The 22,038-nt window shown below is 46.3% G+C and overlaps 1 long non-coding RNA gene across 4 annotated transcripts in view; it reads right to left on the bottom strand.

Annotated features, from left to right (window-relative positions):
- Positions 1–203: 203 nt before the first annotated feature.
- The window catches only part of LOC120389341, a 49,268-nt gene continuing 27,433 nt past the window's right edge, over positions 204–22,038 (bottom strand). Inside the window, exons 1-4 of one of the 4 annotated variants that reach the window (XR_005590880.1) lie at positions 16,522–16,636; positions 16,252–16,405; positions 13,018–13,086; positions 204–1,008 (exon numbers count right to left, since the gene is read on the bottom strand). This is a non-coding gene — a long non-coding RNA (uncharacterized LOC120389341). Of the gene's footprint in view, positions 1,009–10,022; positions 10,043–13,017; positions 13,087–16,251; positions 16,406–16,521; positions 16,637–22,038 lie in introns of those variants that run through there. The other 3 variants (XR_005590877.1, XR_005590878.1, XR_005590879.1) reach the window with 3 other exon arrangements.

The following is a 22,038-nucleotide window of genomic DNA, read 5'->3' as shown; positions in this document are numbered from 1 at the left end:
CATCTAGTCTGGTGTCAGAGCTACCTAGAGATAATGGCAAACTTCCCCATAATATCACATTGCCCAGTTGTGTACATCTGTCTGTGAGTAGGATGGAGAAACCTATTCCTGCCCCGCTGCTGCAATCCGTTAATCCTTGGAGGCATCAGATTTGATCACCCCAATCTGAACCTCCCTTGCTACAAATGTGGTGGTTAGTCGTAACGTTAGCCTGACATTTTATAAATCCAGCTGCAGCGTTTGACTCTCTGACCTGCTGTGGCAATGAATCACCCAGCCTGGCTGCACATGGTTGGAAGATGAACGGCCTTTTATTGGTTCGAAATTTACTGGTTGTTAATTTCATGTGGTGACCCCTTGTTCTTGCATTACTGGACAAGGGAAAAAGCAGAAAACTATCAGTTTTCATCCCACTCTCTGCAATCTTAAACGTCTCTATCAAGTCCCTTCTAATGCTTCTCTTTTTCAGCTCCTTCGCTGCTCCCCCTCCTCCTGAGCATGCAGCCACAAAAACCCTGTCAGCCATGGGTACGCTCCTGCTCACAGCCTCTGTAAAGTGGGGATACCAGGTGCCCAGACACCAGGGCGATGGGCACATGATAAATAATGGGGAAATTAGATAGGGAAGCAAAATGGAGCCAGACTTTATGGTGCAATAACAGCACTGAGCCCTTTTCATTTCAGTAGAACTCAAAGTACTTTACAAAGAAGGTCAGTATTATTATTCCCATTTTACAGATGGAAACTAGCCAAGGAGGCTAGTGGCAGCACTGGGGCTAGAACCCAGGTCTCCTAAAGTCCAGGCTAGTGCTCTGTCTACTAGGAATCACTGTCTCCTTGATAGAAAAGCCCAGAACAAATATCTCATTAGCTTCATCTGCAGAGGGCGAGGGTTTGAATGATTCCACATGAATGGTCTTAGCTCTGGATCTGGGTTCTGGTTCTGTCACAGATTCCTGGTGTGACCTTGGCCAAGTCACTTAATGTCTTTGTTCCTCAGTTCTCCATCTGCAGGGGTTAGAGTAAGGGCGGGGATGGTGAACCAGGAGGGAAAGAGCTAAAAGCAGATGATACCTCTTGCTCCCTAATAGTTGCCCTGCCTTCTTGGTTGCTATAGTGAGAGCGCCCCCTCCTGGTGCGACGTACCTTAACCACCATTCCTCTGTAAAAGGAAGGATACTTCCTTTCTCTCACCAATGGCTGGTCGAAACTTCTTTATCAAAGTAATTCTGACTAAAAGAATTTTCTCACAAAGCGTCAACTTTCTGCCTCTAATTTAAATTGTGTTTTTTTTCAAAAAACAGAATGCTCCAAAACTGAAAAGTTTTTGGTTTTCACTCCAAATATTTCAGTTTTTGATTTTTTTGCCAAAAAGTCAAAACATTCCATTGAAACAAAAAACATTTTCTGACCAGCTTTACTCCCACCCTTTGTCTGTCTTGCCTATATAGCTGTGATCTACTCTGAGCAGGACGGTCTCTCACCATGTATATGCCCAGAGCCTGCAATGACTGGGCTCTGATTTGGTTCTGGACACTGATTCCCATCTAGGTGCTAAAAAACTCAGTCATAATATGACCAGTAGGTGAAAGAGATTGCTTTTGAGATGGTGCCAGTCCCCTCCAGTGGGCCCACTTCCCTATAGAACAGCACTGGGGAAATAAAAGTTACTGGGAATTTTTGAGGGACTGGTGAAGATGCAGACTGGCTTCGTAGGAACTGCCAGAAGAATCAGACACATGCTCCAGTTAGGCCTGGAGTCTGTCTCAGACAGTGGCAAGTACCAGCTGCTTCAGAAGGTGATGGAAACCCTATAAGGGAGAATTATAGAATAGGCTGCCCAGACGGAAGTCACGTTACTTCCTACTTTCCATTAGTTTGTGTTTGGCTTATGCCCTGAATTTATTTCCCTTACAAGTTTTATTCATAGCTCTGCCAGTATGGATGTGCTCATAATCTGTACAAACATCGAATCTTATTTTGAATGCTTATTTTTGTTTATATTACAGTGGCACCAAGAAGCCCCAATTAAGGTCAGGACCCCATTGTGGTAGGTGCTGTACATAGGTTAGATCTCAGGTTTCCTGCAGTTTAGTTCAGTGCCCTGTCCACTGAAACATGCTCCCTCTCACCCCTAAACACTTGGACTCAACAGTTCCATGTGGCAGTGAGTTCCATGGATTAACTTTGCATTGGGTGAAGAGGGATTTCCTTTTACTATTTTCAGATGTGCAGATTTGCCATTTTTGATTTTCCAAACCTGTTCCTCCAGCCCTATCTCTGAATGTTCCATCTCTGTCCAGGCAGGACTCAGAATATAACCCTGCCCAGCTCATATGGCGCAGACAGACTGAACTTAAAAGGGCCTCAACAAGACATACGAGCCTGTTTTTATTAGCATCCTATGTTTGCTATTTGGGGATCCCAGCTAAACAAGCCATCCATCTCTGTCTCACTTCCTGACACTGCCCATTCCTTCTCATTCCTTTATTAAATGAACTGCAGGATTGGCTTCTGGCCCTTGTCTCCTGCATTTGCCAACTTTTGTTACAAGCGGTTCCCACAGCAGCCTAAGAATTGGGATTGTAATTGGTATTTGCTGGCACCTGCTGAAGAATGAATGAACTGAAGTTTGCAGGGAGAGGAAGGCAGCTAGATGGGGTTTGCTTGCATGCACTGGTAGGGGGATTGGACTGCCTATTCAATCCAATCTAAGGACCCATGAACTGGATGCTGGTAGCAGGTGCTGTCTCCCTGCACCTGTCACGTTAAGCACTTTATCCAGCTCAGCAGTGTCCACAGGTAAAAAGGATTCACGGTACATTTTTTTAAAAAAGCACAAACATGAGGCTGAATGATCAATAGATGGGATGCTGGGCTGGGAGATGAATAATCAAAAATGTTCTGACAACAGTTTTCTAGTTTCTCTCTCTCCCTCTCACTCCCCACCCTTTTTTCCCCCCTGGCAATTAACCCCTTCCCCCAACAAAAAAACCAAGATCATTTTGGTTTCAACCAAAACCATTTTTTTCTTCAAAATGTTCAGTGAATCAAAAAGTGACAAAAAAACCCACATTTTTGGTCCAACAAAATGTTTCATTGGACCCAAAATGGAACAGCTCCTTTGGATTTTGAGTTTTTTGAATTTTTTTACCAAGTTTTTTTTTTTTAATAAATTTCAATATGCAAAGTCATTCCGAAGCAAAGCATTCAAAAGCTTCATTTTGAAAATGTTGAAACAAAATATTTCAGATTTAGGGGATTTTTTTTTTTTTTAATTCAAGCAATTTGACAAAATTGACACACATTTGTGAAATGTTCCAGGGTCACTGAACCTGCCTTTGTTTTGCCCCCAAAATGTTTCGATCAGTGCTAGTGCTAGTGCTAGTGCTAGTGCTAGTGAAGGTGAGGCCTGTGAGTGACCAGGGCATCCATCAGCCCTACTTTTGGGCTGCAGAACCAACAGCAAACCCCTCCCCATTCTGAGCTGGTGGGTCTCAGGGGATGTCTACGCAGCCGCGAGCCTCCGAGCCCGGGTTGACAGACTCCGGCTCATGCTAACTGCACTCAAAATAGCCATGTAGCTAATACTTGGAATTTGCAGCTTGGCCCGGAGCTCAGGCTCTGAAGCCCACCCTCTTTCTAGGCTTCAGAGCCAGAGCTCCAGAGCGAGCCGCAATGTCTACACAGCTATTTTTAGTGGGGTAGCGCGAGCCCTGGGAGCCTTTGCTGGAATGTCACTGCCATGGGCTGTGTAGACAGGCCTAAGTGACATGGGGTAAATGGTATTTCATCAGTGCTGAGCCCCAGCACCTCTAAAGTGCGGCAGTTCATACGCCCTGCATCTCTGGGCTTGCCATGTCTGTTAGGAAAGTAAAAAATTTGCTTGAGCCCCGGCATCTCTTTCATTACAAATTAAGCCCTGTGTCTTGTCCGTGCCATTCCTCCTCTGCTAGTGGAGAGGTGGGGAGGGGCATACAGTAGCCGAAATCTGGCTGGACGTACCATTGAGATGACAGAACCATTTTCTCCTGCTAAGACTTCCCTGTGATTGAATAAAACACCTGTTATTGGTTCGCCTTGTAATCGTGCCCCTTGCTCAGAACCTGAGGGCTTAGTAGAGTCCATCATGGGTTGTACCCTCACCAGTCCCAGAGGCCGGGCAGACTCAAATGATGGTCTCTCGTGCACAGAGCACTATCTGTCAGGCTGGGACCCACTCAACAAGATGCAGAGGAGGGAGAATTGAGCTGCAGAAACACATTGCTATAATGCCCATTAACTTCCATCTCGCAGGCTCCCCGTCCCACCCTAGGCTGGCTGAGTCGCCCGCTGCTCTGCTGCAGACACAGCACTCCAATCACAATCAGTAGAGCACTGCATCTTGGCAGTAGGCCTCACACCTAATGATTTCAGGAGGTGCTTTGCAATCAGCTCTTAAACGAGGATAGGGCCAGACTGTGGGGAGGGATAGCTCAGTGGTTTGAGCATTGGCCTGCTTAAACCCAGGGTTGTAAGCTCAATCCTTGAGGGGGCCATTTGGGGATTTAGTTGGGAATTGGTCCTGCTTTGAGCAGGGGGTTGGACTAGATACCTCCTGAAGTCCCTTCCAACTTTGCTATTCTATGATTCTGACACAGCTGGGTTTAAGAAGTGCTTGGGATATATGGTCCCCTGAGCCAAACCTCCAGTGTTCTGTCACAACAAGAGAGCAGCAAAATGCAATGTACCCTCAAAAGCACAATGCTTTGACTCTTGGCCCATCCAGGGAGGAAAGCACTCGCAGCATTGTCTTCTAGCACTTCCCCATCCAAAAGGAGGAGACTCATTCTTGGTAACACCAGTAATGTGCCAAGCTCAGGCCTAGAGGAGCAGGGGAAAGGTGGCTTTAAACCATCTTTCTGCTCCCTGTAATCTGGAGTCATGCAGAGTGCCGCCTGTCCCCTGCAGTAAGTTAAGGCAGCCTTGGGGTTGCTCTAACTTATGCTCTGCTTCCCCATCACCCCTGAGAAGCAGAAAATGGCTGTAGCAGACACACTCTGGCCCAATGTTTCTCAAATGCAGCCACTGTGGCCACATGCGGCCACCAGGGGGTTTCCCTGTGGCAATGACACCTTCCTGAGAAGTGATGGGGACGGGGGAGGCAAAGCATTGCCCCTGTTCCTCCTGGATGCACAGCCCTGCACGGCCCCTGGAGACAGGTGGGGCACAATGCTGCAGGAGCACAGGGAATTCTCTACGGGGGGAGGGTGCAAAGGGGCTCGGGCTTTAGCCGTGGGGTGGCTGGGAGACGAGCTCCAGTGGTGGGACATAGGGAGCCTGGCTGCATGGACCAGGGCTCCAGCCATGGGACTTCAGGTGCCAACACCCAGCTCCGGCTGCAGGGTTTTGACCACTGACCCCCAGCTGGCCACGTGGCCCTGGCCTTCGGTCATGGGGCTTCAGTTCAGGCTTCAACCCCTGGCCACACAGTGGCAGGCGCCAATCCCCATCTCTGGCCACGCAGCCCCTGACCCTGGCGGCAGCTGCTGGCTCCGGGCACCAACCCCCAGGTGTGTGCGCCAACTCCCAGCCCTGGCTGCTGGCGCCAGGCACCAATTCTCAGCCCCATGCTTGCAGCAGCGGATGCTGATCCCCAGCCCCAGGTGAGCACGGCAGCAGGTGCTGGCTTTGGCCCCGTAGCAGTGGGCACTGACCCACACATCTGGCCATGTGGCCCTGGGCTCCAGCACCCAGCTCTGGGTTCTGACCACATAGCGGCAGGCACTGGCCCTGGGCTCCATCTCCCTGCTCCATCTATGCAGCTCCTGCCCCGGGCACAGGCGCTGACCACCTCCCCAGCAGTGCAGCTCCTGCCCCTGGCTCCACCCTTGGACCTGCATTCATGCCCCCCTCCCAATCGCCCCAGGTCCCCAATACCTCCCCCAGCCCACATCCATCCCACCGTGCCCCCCTCTGCCTCCGCCTCCACCCACCCCCCCCTGCTTAATTTGTCCTGGGACTTGCTGAGAAAAGTGCTATTAACAAACATGCAAGTATCACTTTTCACAGCCTTCAAGATAGCTACTAAGTGTCCTGTGAAATGTGATTGATATTAACAAACACACTAATATCACTTTTCCCAGCAATATCTTATTAGGGCTGTCAATTAATCACAGTTAACTCACATGATTAACCCCAAAAATTAGTCGTGATTAAAAAAATTAATGATTAACCATAGTTTTAATCGCACTGTTAAACAATAGAATACCAGTTGAAATTTATATAAATATTTTTGATGTTTTCCACGTTTAAAATATATTGATATCAATTACAACACAGAATACAAAGTGTACAGTGCTCACTTTATATTATTTTTATTACAAATAATGCACTGAAAAATTATAAAAGAAATAGTATTTTTCAGCTCACCTCATACAAGTACCGTAGTGCAATCTCTTTATCCTGAAAGTGCAACTTACAAATGTAGTTTTTTCTTTTGTTACATAATGGCACTCAATACCAAAACAATGTAAACCTTTAGCGCCTACAAGTCCACTCAGTCCTACTTCTTGTGCAGCCAATTGCTAAGAGAAACAAGTTTGTTTACATTTACAGGAGATAATGCTGCCCGCTTCTTATTTACAATGTCACCTGAAGGTGAGAACAGACATTCGCATGGCACTTTTGTAGCCGGTATTGCAAGGTATTTACGTGCCAGATATGCTAAATATTTGTATGCCCCTTCATGCTTTGGTCACCACTCCAGAGGACATGCTTCCATGATGATATGATGCTCATTAAAAACATAATGCATTAGTTAAATTTGTGACTGATCTCCTTGGGGGAGAATTGTGTGTCTCCTGCTTTTGTATTTTACCCCATTCTGTCATATATTTCATGTTATAGCAGTCTTGGATGATGACCCGGCATGTTGTTCATTTTAAGAAAACTTTCACTGCAGATTTGACAAAATGCAACAAAGGTACCAGTGTGAGATTTCTAAAGATAGCTATAGCACTCGACCCAAGATTTAAGAATCTGAAGTGCCTTCCAAAATCTGAGAGGGACGAGGTGTGGCGCATGTTTTCAGAAGTCTTAAAAGAGCAACACTCTGATGTGGAAACTACAGAACCTGAACAACTGAAAAAGTAAATCAACCTTCTGCTTGTGGCATCTGACTCAGATGATGAAAATGAATATGTGTCAGTTTACACTGCTTTGGATCGTTATTAAGCAGAGCCCATCGTCATCATGGAAGCATGTCCTCTGGAATGGTGGTTGAAGCATGAAGGGACATATGAATCTTTAGTGCATCTGGCATATAAATATCTTGCAACACTGGCTACAACAGTACCATGCGAACACCTGTTCTCACTTTCAGGTGACATTGTAAACAAGAAGCGGGCAGCATTATCTCCTGCAAATTGTGAGCAAACTTGTTTGTCTGAGCAATTGACTGAACACGAAATAGGACTGACTAGACTTGTAGGCTCTAAAGTTTTACATTGTTTTGTTTTTGAGTGCAGTTATTTGTTTATACATAACTCTACATTTGTAAATTCAACTTTCATGATAGAGATTGCACTACAGTACTTGTATGACATGAATTGAAAAATACTAGTTCTTTTATTTTTACGGTGCAAATATTTATAATGAAAAAATAAATATAAAGTGAGCACTGTACACTTTGTATTCTGTGTTATAACTGAAATCAATATATTTGAAAATATAGATAATATCCACAAATATTTATCTAAATGGTATTCTATTGTTTAACAGTCCAATTAATAATATTATGTATTTATTTTATTATGATAGAGCAGGGGTAGGCAACCTCTGGCATGTGGCCGGGCTGGTTTGTTTACCTGCCGTGTTCGCAGGTTCGGCTGATCGCGGCTCCCACTGGCCACGGTTCGCCGCTCTAGGCCAATGGGGGCTGCAGGAAGCGGCGCGGGATGAGGCATGTGCTGGCTGCCGTTTCCCACAGCCCCCATTGGCCTAGAGCAGCGAACCACAGCCAGTGGGAGCCGCGATTGGCCGAACCTGCGGACGCGGCAGGTAAACAAACCGTCCTGGCCCACCAGGGTGCTTACCCTGGCAAGCCGCATGCCAGAGGTTGCCGACCCCTGCTCTATCATAATAAAATAAATACATGATATTATCATTAATTAATTTAACAACATACATTAGTGGAGCTTTTTGTGGGGGCCAGTTAGAGCCCTGAACAGCCTCAGAATATGGGGAGCATGAAGGTAGCTTAAACCTACCTTGACCCACCTACTCTAGAACTTCTCCAAGTGCCAGAATGCTAAACTTGAGAATCGAGCCTTGAACCCAGTGTTTCCCCTTTAAGGTCTGTATCGCCTCTTTAAGGATGCTCAGCTGAAAACTCTCCTCTAAAATAACTCCAGTGCAGAGACTGCTTGAAACTAGCTTGGCTGAAGGGATCTCACTTCCAGAAGATAACCGAGCGTGGCTGCCTGCCCAGTTTTAACAAAAGACGGATTTTGTAAAGCTAACTAAAACTATGCCATCCATTAGGGGAACTACAAAGCAGAACATTTTAAAGTTAATTGGTTTTGCAATTAAAAGATGCACGGAACATGTGATGCAATTAATTTTACATAAACTTGGTCAGGAATTAAATGTAAAAGCACTTGGTTATTTCCCTAAATGAAGCATATGTTTACTTCCAACACCACCAGCTTCTTTGCATATCAACACAGGAAGTGCTGTGAACACTAATGCGCCATGCCCAGCCCCAGCCAGAACAGCGCTGGGTTGTTTTTGTAAGGGAATGTGATTTCTGAGTTGCTTAGATTTGAGGTTTAAAGGCTGGCTTGGAAAGAAGGCTGAAATACATGAGGAGAAGGAGATTTTTCTCGCGCCATTGCATTGGGAAGTATAAAATCAATGGGGTTTAATTGTTAATCCGGTGGTGTATGGTTTTAAGTTGATAAGTGTGCACAGTTGTTTAGCAGTTCATGGCTAATTAGCTTTTCCTAAAATTCAGCTGCTGAAAAAGCACCCAGTCTACAGTGCCTAGGATGGTTCATATCAATATGGCAGGTATTCAAATTGCCGCTCTGGCACCACACTGAAGTCCTTTCTGTCCACTGGAAAATAACCAGATACATTCTAGAAGCCTTAAAACTTTTCCGTGCAGAGCAACAGCCACAAAACACCACGGGTGCAGAGAATAGGGCACACTCAGGAAACCTGGACTCTTCTTTCAGCTCTGCTATGGATTTGCTGTGTGAGGCTGTGCTTCTGTTTCCCTTTGTCTGTCTTTTCTGTTTTGACAGGAAGCTGTTTGGGGCAGACACGTCTCTAACAGTCCTGATCTTGGTTGGGCCCTCCAGGTGTTACCGGGCTATACATTGCAGTAACAGCTTTGCATTTGTGTTGAAAAACAAACCAAACGGCCTTGAGTTTTAACACGCCAGGGGTTCCACTTCCCCTCATCTACATTGGCATCAATCAGAGTAGCTCCATCAACTTAAATGGAATGACACTGATTTACACCAGCTGAGGATCTGGCCTGATGGAGTTAAAAGTGGTGTTACACCAGCAGAGAATTAGGTCTTTGGCCTGTCAGTTCCTGCATGAAGTTCCAAGGAGCTAAGGGGGATATTCACGCTATGCAAAACATCTCGCATTGGAAACAGGTTGTCAGGCCTCCTGGAGGTGGCTGTGAGTGAGCAATAATACATACTGTGCTGCCAATTACTCCACTGCTTATTCCACACTGCAGTTGCGTGAAACGTGGTGATTCGGCTCTGCAGAATCTGTATAAATATTTCCTTCCACACTGATTAGAGCCTGACTGTTACCAGACAGGCTGGGGCTGGCAATGCGTGCCCAGGCTGGTGGCGACAGCTCATCAATCAGTCAATCAAATTCAGATTTAGAGAGAGGCTTGATTTGACAGCACGCTGAGGCTCACTTCTAAATCCCTGCTGCTACTTCATTCACCAAGGCAACGGTGGGATCAGCACAAATGCGCACACAATTCCTTGGCCCAGTTCTGCTCTGGTCTGACCCCTTTCAGTAAGTGATCCTGGGTAACGGAGACATGAAATCAGAACATTAGCACTTGGCACCATCAGTGTCCCAGTGGGAACTGCTGGGTGCTCTGCATATTTCAAAATCTGGCCTTCATTTAGCTAACTAACTAGATGTTCTTTTGAAAATTTGTACCCAGGTGCAGAAGGATGTTGGGAAAGGCCAGAACACACAGGGGCACAAGGCTTCTGGGTGAAAGTGGAGCAGACAACAGGGCACAGGAAGTTACTGAGGGATTTTCTACACTTCAAATGCTATAATAGCACAGCTGTGCCACTGCAGCGCTTCAGTGTAGACACTACCTGTGCTGATGGGAAGGGTTCTCCCTCGAGAGGCAGTAGCTAGATCAACGGATGAATTCTTCCATCAACCTAGCGCTGTCTACATCAGGGACTAGGCTGGGATAGCTGCATCTCTCAGGAGGTGGATTCCCGCCGAAAGGTTGCTGTACTGATATAAAATCCTGGCGTAGACCAGCCCTGAGACAGTTCAGATTAGGCCGCTGAAGGCACAGAGATAGCTGACGCCTTCACACCGCTGTGGTTTTAACACCATCAGGGTGGTGATAGCCCCAAAATGCCCACAGAGAAAGTGTTCCTTTTACAGAAGCTATCTATGGTCAACAAGCCATTCTCGCACCAGCCTGCATAAGAAGAAGTCTGCATGAATTGACTCCAGCTCCAATTAAGGTCATGCTTTCACAAGCTAGCTTGTGAGGCATTGAAATTATAGGCAGCCACTATTCCAACTGTCTGCACAGAGCAGCAGGAAAGAAACGGTAGAAACGAGGCATGCTATGAGGCCAATTCACCACTGGATCAGGCAAATATCTCGATTAATTGATGTAGAAAAATGGTCTTCTATTCAATCTTCAACCACAAGGCTGATGATTCCAGTTTGCACTGGTTTGGTCATATCACTGAACAAGCTGAGTGATAGATTTAAATAAGAGGTAGTGATGTTACATATGTAACTTGCCTAAGTGAGAAATGAAAGGTACAGAACCCAAGGGATCGTCTGAAAGATGGTTCTATGGAGCAGAATGTGGCTCCACATTCTTATCCGAGGAAAGGTGATCACAGAAATTGCCAGGCCTGCCAAGGACACTGGGACAGAGCCTCACCTGGTGTGTATCACTAGCTCCACTGAGTACAGCTGAACACCTGGTTTATTAACTCCACATCATTTTAACCTTCTGAACCACTGTTCAGGTTCCATCCCTCACTACGTTCTCTGTAGCACACATGGCCTCTACCAGGCAGTGGGCAGTAAATGTATGTTACCAGGATATACTTTTTTTTAAAAAATGTGCAATTCATTTGCTGAATAACACTTTGCTTGTCTTTAGCAACTTCTACACAGGGGATGGGTGTTTCTGGTATGTACTCCACACATCTGCTGAGATTCCAACTATCTGCACAGAGCATCAGGAAAGAAACAGTAGAAATGAGGCATGCTATGACACTGGAACAGGTTACCTGGGTAAGTGGTGGATTTTCCATGACTTGGAAGTCTTTAAGTCAAGACTGGATGTATTGCTAAAAGAGCTGTTGTAGCTCAAAGAGTAGTTACAGGCTGGTGTAGAAATTATTGGGTGAGGTTCTTTGGCCTGTGTTCTGCAGGAGGTCAGACTAGATGATCATAATGGTCCCTTCTGGCCTTGGGAATCTATCAGTCTATGAAAACATTGAGTGAGCAGACATACACCAGTACTTACAAGGCTTCAGAATCCAACACTTGCTTTGATTCCAAGAGGAATCTAAATCATGACTTGGGAAGCCAGGAGCATTCTCCCAGCTTCCTGGAAATATTCCCAGGGTGCCCATCTCATTGCTAAAATGAGTGTGAACTCATGAATTACAGATGGAAAGCTACCATTCACGGCCATTACCCATCCCCCAGGCTATCCAATCCCCTCACCTACTCCTCATTCATTGATTTCGGAGCTGTGCAGCAAATAACCAGTGATCTGTACCAGCACCCTCAATTTCCAGAAAGCTGGAGTGTAAGTAATAGCCAATAAATCTCAAGATTTATGGCATGACAAGGGCCAGTTTGTTCTAATCATTGACACTTTCGGTGGGATGGGATCCACAACGGGACACAGCTGTTGCAGTGCTGAGCATCATGCCACCTAACTTTTAGGCATGTAGAAAATCATAGGAACAACAGTGCTATCCACAAAGTCTGGGTGAGGTACTCAGGCTTTCCTCACTGAATGGGGAGAGAGAAGACACCTGCGAATGTGATCCACAAAAGCCAGCTGCTAGGCAGTGAGCTGCCTAAGCTAGCCAATAGGAGATGCTGTTGAGAGGTGGGTGTGTTAATCCCCATCCCTCTCACGGAGATAGGTGCCTAGGTTCAGGCTGCAGGGCGACCCCAACGAGAAACTGCAGATCTGGAATTAATTTGCAAACTGGACACCATCGTATTAGGCCTGAATAAAGACTGGGAGTGGATGCGTCACTGCAAAAACTAAAAACCAATTTCCCCATGCTAATTTCTCACTACTGTTACTCACACCTTCTTGTCCACTGTTTGAAATGGGCCTCCCTGATTACCACTACAAAAGTGATTCTGCCTCCTGTTGATAACAGCCCACCTTAATAGAATTGTTACGTTAGAACTGACCCCCCACTCGGTAAGGCAACTCCCATCTTTTCACTTACTGTGTGTATATATAGCTTCCTACTGCATTTTCCACTCCATGCATCTGATGAAGTAGGTTTTAGCCCATGAAAGCTTATGCTCAAATAAATGTGTTAGTCTCTAAGCTGCCACAAGGACTCCTCGTTGGTTTTGCTGATACGGACTAACCCGGCTGCCACTCTGAAACAAGCCTGTCTCTGCTAGTGTCTCACAAATGGGAAGTCCGGCAGTGTAGATGCCTAAGCTGCTTCTTGAAGGAAAGAGTTAGGTGTCTGCCTTGCCCCAGACAAAACAGTCCGAGGTGGTGATGGAGGTGCCCACCTTATGGCTTTCAGCCCAGTGTTGGAGCACTCACCTGGAATGGGGGAGACAGTTCCATCAGGTTCCACTCTGGAAAACAGAAAGTCATTGGACCAAGTCAATAGTGTCACTGGATGGGGTAAAAAATCATAAAGCGCAGACACCCCGCTACAGACTACAGGTTACCTCGTGCCAGCATCTCACCAAGGCAGAGTGCCAGCTACAGCCTGCTTTGATGTAAGCGTTTAACTAGGGGTGCCCAGCTACATCCTGAATACTGCCCGATGCCAGCACGTGCACTGGATGTGCACAGTCACAATACATAATCTTCAGTGCTGTTCCAGCATCTGCTCAGCTGCAACCTGCATAGACCTTCGTGCAGTGCCACTGTCTGCCTCTGGATGCCAATGCCAACTGATCTACTCCCTGGTACAGTGCCGGCAGCTCTCTGTGTGTGCCAGCTTCAACCCATGGATCCTCAGCCTCAGCCTTCATTTCCCTTGGCATCAGCCTTTAACCACGGGGGTGCCCAACCGTACCCTGGTTACAGGTACCCACAAATGCCTAGTCTCAGATCATGTAAATGACCTGGCACAACATCTCTCCAGCACGGGATGTTTGTAAATAACAACATATTACCTGGTTCCAGCTAATCTTCACCTCTGATTCACTGTGTAGTAACAGGGTGTGCTTTAAGGGAGACTACAGGCTCAGCACAGCCTAGTCCCAATTTCAGCCCCAGTGCAAAGGCTCCTTAAACAACCAGTACCCCTGTGACACCTACCTAACAAGTCTGAGTTATTCACTCAGGATCCCTGCCCCAAATTGTCATCCAATCAAAAGCCCACTCAGTAAATGCTCCTTCTGTGGGATGGCCGGGAAACAAGAATTCTGCTTTGTGAAAAATATTGAAGTTTTGACATTTGTTTTCGTTCTGCATCAGAATGAAAACTAGTCCTGCTCTGCTGGGTTCAATCTCACTTGGAGATCAGGCAGCTTAGAATTTGAACTTGGGTCTCTCTCTCTCTCGTTGACCAGAAATTCCATTGTGGACCTGAGAAACCCCAACAAAATAATTCCTGACCAGTTCTACTCCTGATGCTCTCCTCATCTCATGTCACATACGGCTGCTTATTTCAGACTGTCCATTGATGGCCCTAGGTTTGCAATTGTCGGGGATAAACCTAACTGGATCTTCCAGGGCTCATCATGAAGAGTAATAACACCCTGGTGCCTGATGGGAAGGCCTAATTCCACCAAGGTACTTAGGTGCCTAAGTCCCAATTTAGGCTCCATTGCAATCCACAAAACTTCTGCCAACCCTGTAGGTGCCTAACCTCGGTCAGCACCAACATTTTCAAAGTAAAAGCTCCCTCAGCACCTATGCTTCTGCCTCCAGGCATGTGCACCACTGCCTCCCTCTGGGCATCTGGATGCCTATCTCCTGTCTAAGCCCCAGAGCGATTCACAAACCAGAGGATATAGGTGTTTGGCCATCTAAGTCACATGCAGGGCCGGATCTAATAGGCATGTTCAGAGGCCACTTACCAGATCAGGTTCCATTCAAAATGCAGGGAGGGGAAGGAAAAGGAACCATCATATTACTTTTACCCAGTGGTTAGACCTCTTACTTGGGATGTGTGAGACCCAGGTTTAAATCTCCTTTCTCTGCCAGAGGGACAGGAGAGTTGTTATTTACCCCTTCACATAACACAGGAACCAGGGGTCACCCAATGAAATTAACAGGCAGCAGGTTTAAAACAAACACAAGGAAATATTTTACACTATGAACAGTCAACCTGTGGAACTCACTGCCAGAGGATGTTGTGAAGGCCAAAAGTATAACTGGGTTAAAAAAAGAATTAGATAAATTCATGAAGGATACATACATCAATGGTTATTAGTCAAAGTGGTCAGGATGCAACCCCATGCTGTGAATGTCCCTAGACTTCTGACTGCCAGAAGTTGGGACTGGACAACAGGGGATGGATCACTTGATAAATTGCCCTGTTCTGTTGACTCCCTCTCAAGCATCTGGCACTGACCACTGTTGGAAGACAAGATACTGTGCTAGATGGACCATTGGTCTAATCCAGTATGGCTGTTCTTATAAGAAAGGATTTGAATCCTTTGAAAATCCCGTGATTTAAGGTGGTTTTTTTACCCCATCCAGTGTTGCTGTTGACTTGCTTCAGTGACTTTGACAAACACACCCTGGGTAATTAATGAACATCATGGCTTCACTCAGCGTAGAGAGAAGAGAGGCAGCAGTCTGAGACCAAAATGAAACACTTCAATCCAGAGCTTTTAGGAAGGAGCCATTTCCCCAAATTAAACAGCGGGATTCAGCGTGTTCTGTTTATCATAACGCTCTCCTTCATGATGCATGGGTTTCCGTGCACCCGTAACATTTTATATACTGCGCTTCTCTCTATTTTTGTTCCTGTTGCATTGTCACTCCACAGTGCCGCTGTTTGCATGGCCATTAAGGGCGGGAAACGGTGTTTCTCTTCCAATAACCGATTGCTACATAATTAGCTCTTTTGTTCCAGCCACATAAACTCTGCTAGTTAATTATATGCCACCTTGCCAATAGTTTGTGGGTTCTCGCTGTCAGGAACAGAGTTAGTGGTAGGGAGGAAGGGAAAACTAAAAAGCTGCTTATAAAAACCCTCCTGAGTTGCCTTTGAGAGCTTTTATTTCAAGAGTGGCCACAACGGTCTGTGTTTCCATTATGTCGCTCAGATTTGTCAGTCCATAGGCATAAAGAGCAGGGATGCTGCAGTATGAATTTCTCCTTTCACGAGTCCCACAAGCGTCACAAAGCTGGAGTAAAAAAATATCACAGCACAGAGTATACAGCCAGGGTCTCTGAAAGTGGCTTTAGCTATTGCCGGGTGGTATGTTTATCTCGCAGGCTTGTTCCGCCTCCCGCAAGTCCCCTCTGGAAAATGGAAGAAAGAGGATTTTTTCCTCTTTGTTTTAGATGCCTCTGCGTTTGGCTGGATGTCAGGAGAAGGCTCCAAAGGGGGTGAAGGAAAAGTGGGAAACACAAAGAAGAGGGGATAGAAAAAGGGAGCTGCAGTTTTGTACTGATGCGAAACGGGCCCACTCTGATTTCCATTGCTGAAGAGGGGATACCAGATGAGAGGGAGCGTTGTTCCCTACCATAGACTCCCATTCCCTGCACATTGCTTCAGTGGTTTTGTAAGCCAAGGGCAGATCAACAATGGGCTTTTACAATAAGTTGCTTACTTGATTTCCTATAGCAGCAGCCATATGGGAGGCAGCGAGGCCTAGTGACTAGAGCACTGAACTTGGCTTCAGCAGACCTGTATTCTATTCCCAGCTCTGCTCCTGGGGACCATGGGTAGCACATCACTTCATCCCTTCATACTGGTTTCCCCATCTGTTTAAAGAAAAAAGAGGAGAATGACAGTGACCTTCTTTGTAAAGTGCTCTGAGAGCTATGGATGAAAAGGGCTTAATAAGAGGTAGGTATTAATTATTATTATAGAAGCAAACCCTGTTCTTAGCTCCACCCGAAACAGGCCGACATTGACTGTAGTTCACTCAGCCTATGGGTCGGCAGTCACTGCATACGTGATCCAGTGTCTGGTATTTCCTGTGCCAGTCCGACTAGAATGGGTTGGGAAAGAAGCTTTAACAGAAGGTTACCAAGCAACCAGTCTATTGAGCTCTTGTAGGCAGCGTTCTTGAGCCATGTTGGTCCCGGGATATTAGAGAGACAAGGTGGGGGCAGTAATATCTTTTATTGGACCAGCTTCTGTTGGGGAGAGAGGCCAGCTTTTGAGTTGCCCAGAGCTCTGCTTCAGGACTGTGTAAACTAGAAAACTTGTCTCTCTCCCCACAACAGAAGTTGGTCCAAGAAAATAAATTACCTCACCCAACTTGTCTCGCTATTGAGGCCTCGGTGATTTGTGTCTGTTTCACCTTTTGCCATATGGTGGCTGAATTCTGCCCTCTGCCTCTTCCAATAACCAAGTTAACACTATAATTCTATCAGAGGGGAGTTTTGTGGGTCAGAAATTGGGTTGGGCTCAAGGAATGTGGGTTTGAGTCACAGTTCTCCTTTGTGACCTTTGGCAAATCACCAGATCTCAGTTCTGTAAAATGGGAATAATACTCCACTAGCAGAGGTTGTGTATGGTGCTGAGATATGCCAGTGATGGAAAAGGATCTGAGTAGGAGGAGTCGACCGTATTGTATTTTGACTTGAGATGGTCCCGTACTTCTAAGCTCTGATCCCAAAACAAACTTACTTGAAGTCTGAGAGTGTTTTGATCTGAGGTGATCTCTATTTTGTAGAGGTTACCATTAAAACTCTTCTGCTAAACTTGCCCATTGAACTCTTAGCTTCTTCTATGAACCAGGGGAAACTGGTTTTAAACACTTGTTAGAAAAAAAAATCCATGTGGAAAATTTTGAGGTAAAGGAAAAAAATAATTTTTGTGTAATTTTTCCACCAAAAATGTTGATTTTTTCCAGTGGAAAAATTAAACTTCCGTAATTTTTTTGCCAAAACTCAAAGTATTTTGGGTTTTAGACAACAATTTTTCGACTTCAAATTGAAATTCTTTGCAGAAAGCAAACATCTTTTGGAAAAAAAAATCACTCAGTGGTAAACCAAATTTCCCACAGAAAAACAGTTTTGACAGCAAATTTTGGACCAGCCCTAGTGTTGGTGCTTCTGCGTTGCTCTTCTTCCCCTCCCTCCCACTCCCCTGCCGAAGAGACAGCTTCTCCTCAACTACTGCAGAAATCTCCACCTTAAAAATCTCCTTGAGGAAAACCTTAATGTCTCAGAGAAAAAACATAGCATTGGGCAGTAATTGAAAGCACTTTCATTAGACCCTGCTGGGTAGTTCATTGCTTCCAGGCCTCCGATAGGATTACTGTAACTTCCCAGTCTCTCCACAAACTTTCAGAACATTGCTGCACCAGAAGCCGCTAAGGATGGTGAGATCATTTAGAAGCCTGAGTTTTAAACCCAGTTCTTAATGGCAGAATTCCTCCCTTTACTCCTATTTCTGCTCCAAGCAGTTTTCTTTTGTTCTTTCTCTCTCTAATATAGATGACTTCCCTCAAAAGGGTATTAAAATGTTAGCTCTTCTTCAGCTAAATTCACTAGACAAAGAAAAAATTAATCCCTCAATTATAGTCTCTTCAACCCAAACTTTAATTTTCTTGAGATAACAAAGATATCTGATACTATTTTCTTGTCTGTGATGTTTCCATGACTTCCTTAAGAGGAACTTTCCCACCCACTTTCTGTTGTGTCTGTGTTAATGTAAAATTTGAAAGGGGTGGAGGAGATACATTTGATGGGGTGAAATCTTGGCCCCACTGACGTCAATGGGGGTGTTTCCAGGGACTTCAGTGCTACCAGAATGTCTCTTCATGTCTCTTTTGCTCAGGAATCAGGTATTTTTAAAAAGACTGATTCTCGGTGGGGGTCAACTATTGCAATTTTAACATTAGTATTTTAATAGTTGATGTTTTTTCTTAAAGACCCAGCTCTTGGAGTCATGTGATTATGTGAGAATCTTTATTTAAAAAAAAAAAGCAAAAGGCAGGCCTCTAGTTTTTTTGTTTGTTTTTTGTGGTGGAGAAAAGCTTGATAATTTGACCCTCCCATAGGCTCAAAACCCAGAAAGCCAATAAAAATAACCCTATAGCAGGCTGTGCTCAGGGGCCAGCAGGTCTAGTGGTCAGGATGTGGCCAAAGAATCTCTCCAAGTCTCGGGGTGGCTCGTCCAAAGGGACTCAATGACCAAGTCACAGTTTGTCCCTTCTGGCTGCTACTCTAGATCAGCCTCTCGGGGGGCACTTCCTACTTTCCTTGTTTTCCTTTCCATTGGGCGAGCGGGGGGGAGGTAAATAGCCCCAGCCTTCTGCTTCCACAAGTATCAGCAATTCAAAGCCTTAGCTGTGTGGGTGGGTGGGAGTCTTCCCAGCTCACTCTCAGAGTCCAGCTGTTCTCCCAGGTCAGGGAGAAGGCGGGAGAACCAGGGAAGCCAGACCCCGGCTTCGTGTCTGAGTCCTAGTCACAATCCTGGCCCTTCCCTTGTACTTTGCTCTGTTTGCTGGCAGCCAGTTTCTCCTTCACTCTTGCCCCTGCTTAACTGCCAGAGCTCCCTTTGAAGCAAGTCCTCTCTTTGGAGCAGGAGGGGCAGGGCCTTCTTGGCAAAAATACTGTTCCATCCCTTCTTTAACTATGGTGTTGTGAGGTGAAGGTGATCCTTTGAAGACAGCCACATGTGGGTGTCGGGTCCACCTAGTCTGCCTGAGGACAAGGAGGAGGAGAGACAACTCTAGCAGCGAGCGGGCAGACTTTGCAGATGGTCTGTGCCTTACTTCTGATAAAGGAACATCTCCCTCGGCTTCAAACCACAATTTGAAGACTTCAATAACTCAGACATAGGTTAGGGGTTTGTTATAGAAGTGAACAATTTCGGCAGCAATGCCTCTCGCTGACGCCACTTGCCATTGACAAGTGACGTCATCGAGAGGCGTCGCTCCCGAATTTCGGCGGGGACGCCTCTCAATGACGTCGCTTGTCGACTTGTCGCTTGTTGACGGCAAGCGACGTCATCGAGAGGCGTCTCCGCCGAAATTCGGCGGCATTTCAGCGGGTGCTCCACTGCCACAGTGGTCCTTCGGCTGGCGCCCGCCAGCCAAAAAGGTTGGGGACCACTGCACTAGATGTATATAATAATGTAACGGTTCCACCTCACCGCCATGGCACCTCCTGCTGGTCATTCTGGGAATTAGCTCAGTCTTTTCACAGGGCGCCCTCCTCTGCTGGTGTCTCACCTGTCATCATTTCTGTTTTGGACCTGCATCACCCCAAGGCTCTTCAGGACACAGCCCTCCAGCCATACCCCATTCCATTCACCCCCCGTTTCTGGGGGAGCAGCAGTCCTCTGTGGCCAACTGCAGCCCAAGGTTCTAGCCACTTGCCTCAGTCGCAAACTGCAGCCATTCACTGGCCACTCCCCTCAGTGGCACATGGGGGTGAGGGAGACCCAGGCCCACCCTCTACTCCAGGTCCCAATCCAGGGACCCTCTAGGCAGCAGCCACGCGCTGCATCTCCTTCAACCCCCACCATCCATTTCCCTGGGCCACTTCCCCATAGACCTAGCACCTTCTCTGACCCTGTATCAGGGCTTCAATCTTTCTCAGGCTGGAGCTCGGCCCAGCACTATCCAGTCCAGGGTGCTGGCAGCTCCCTCAGCCCTTCAGGGACCCAGTCCCTTCTGACTGGATTCGCAAGAGGGAACTGACTCCTCTGCCTGGCAGCATTCTTTATATATGGGCCTGCTTTGCCCTGATTGGCTGCTCCTTGGAGCCCCTCCCTGATTGGCTGGCTGCTGCATAGCCTCCTCAGGGCTGCTTTTAACCCTTTCTCCACCAGTGTGGGGCAAACGCCCCATCACAAATAGCCTACAGTTAATCCAGGAAGAGCAGGTTAGTTATGAGACAGTGCTGCAAAAATGTGAGGCGTACTGCACTCCCAGAAAGAATGAGACTTTTGAGAGATACAACTTTCATCTGAGAGCTCAAAAAGAGGGAGAAACTTCTGAAGAATTTGTGACTGATCTCAGACTGCTGAGCCAATTGTGTAATTATGGAGAGCTCACAGATTCCCTAATTAGAACAGATTGTTATGAGGATCAGAGACATAAAGCTCAGAAAGAGACTGCTGGAAGATCTGGACTTGAATTTAGAAAAGGCAATCAGAATTTGCCTGGCAACTGAGGTTACTCAGGCCAGCTGGAGGATGTCTACACTGCAATAAAAGATTTGCCGTGCAGTCACGGCTGGCCCAGGTCAGCTGACTCAGGCTAGTGGGGCTACAAAATTGTGGTGTAGACGTTTGGACTCGGGCTGAAGTTCAGGCTCTGGGGCCTTCCCCCAGCATAGGGTCTCAGAGCCCACCGGCCAGCTGCATCCTGAATGTCTACACTGCAGTTTTATAGCTCACAGCCTGAGCCCTGTGAGTCAGCTGACCCAGACCAGGCACCAGTGTTTTACTGCAGTGTAGACATACCCATGAAAGCTGCCGGAGGGAAAACAATACACTGAGGCAGTAGATGGGATTACAACTCCCCTAAGCTACAGAAAAGTGGAGAGGCAAAACAGATTTGAGAGAGTAAAAGAGAACTCTGACAATGAAGAACAATCAGAACGGGCTTTCAGAAGACAGCACAAAGAGCAGTACCCAGTGTAGTGGCAGACGTGGGCTACAGAACCATCCTGCTTTTGGGAAAGGCTGCAACAACTGCAAAAAGCATAACCACAGTGCAAGGGTTTGCAAACAGGAATCAAATGTGCTCAAAGAGCACCAAAGTGTGCACACAATGAACCAAGAAGGGCAAAGCACAAGCACCAGTGAAGAATTCTTCATAGGGACTGAAACGGCAGCACCAAGTGACTGGACTATTATTTTTGCAACACATGGAATCTTTATCACTTTTAAGTTGGACACCGGTACTCATGCAAATGGGGTGCCAGAATCTATTATACAGGGTTTAAAGAAAAAAACAACAACCCAAAGTCTCATTAAAAGAAAACCAAACAAAACAATTAAAGCATCATGAGTGATGTGGAGAAAATGTATAAGGAAAAGTTATTTACTTATTCCCATAATGCAAGAACTAGGGGCCACCAAATGAAATTAATGAGCAGCAGGTTTAAAACAAATAAAAGGAAGTTCTTCTTCACACAGTGCACAGTCAACTTGTGGAACTCCTTGCCTGAGGAGGTTGTGAAGGCTGGGACTATAACAGGGTTTAAAAGAGAACTGGATAAATTCATGGGGGTTAAGTCCATAAATGGCTATTAGCCAGGCTGGGTAAGGAATGGTGTCCCTAGCCTCTGTTTGTCAGAGGGTGGAGATGGATGGTAGGAGAGAGATCACGTGATCATTGCCTGTTAGGTTCACTCGCTCTGGCATTGGCCACTGTTAGTAGACAGGATACTGGGCTAGATGGACCACTGGTCTGACCCAGTACGGC

The sequence above is a fragment of the Mauremys reevesii genome, linkage group 23 (genome assembly GCF_016161935.1).
Source record: "Mauremys reevesii isolate NIE-2019 linkage group 23, ASM1616193v1, whole genome shotgun sequence".
NCBI classification, from domain to species: domain Eukaryota; kingdom Metazoa; phylum Chordata; order Testudines; family Geoemydidae; genus Mauremys; species Mauremys reevesii.
The sequence above is the reverse complement of the archived record's forward strand: the minus strand, read 5'-3'. Positions and strand labels throughout refer to the sequence as shown.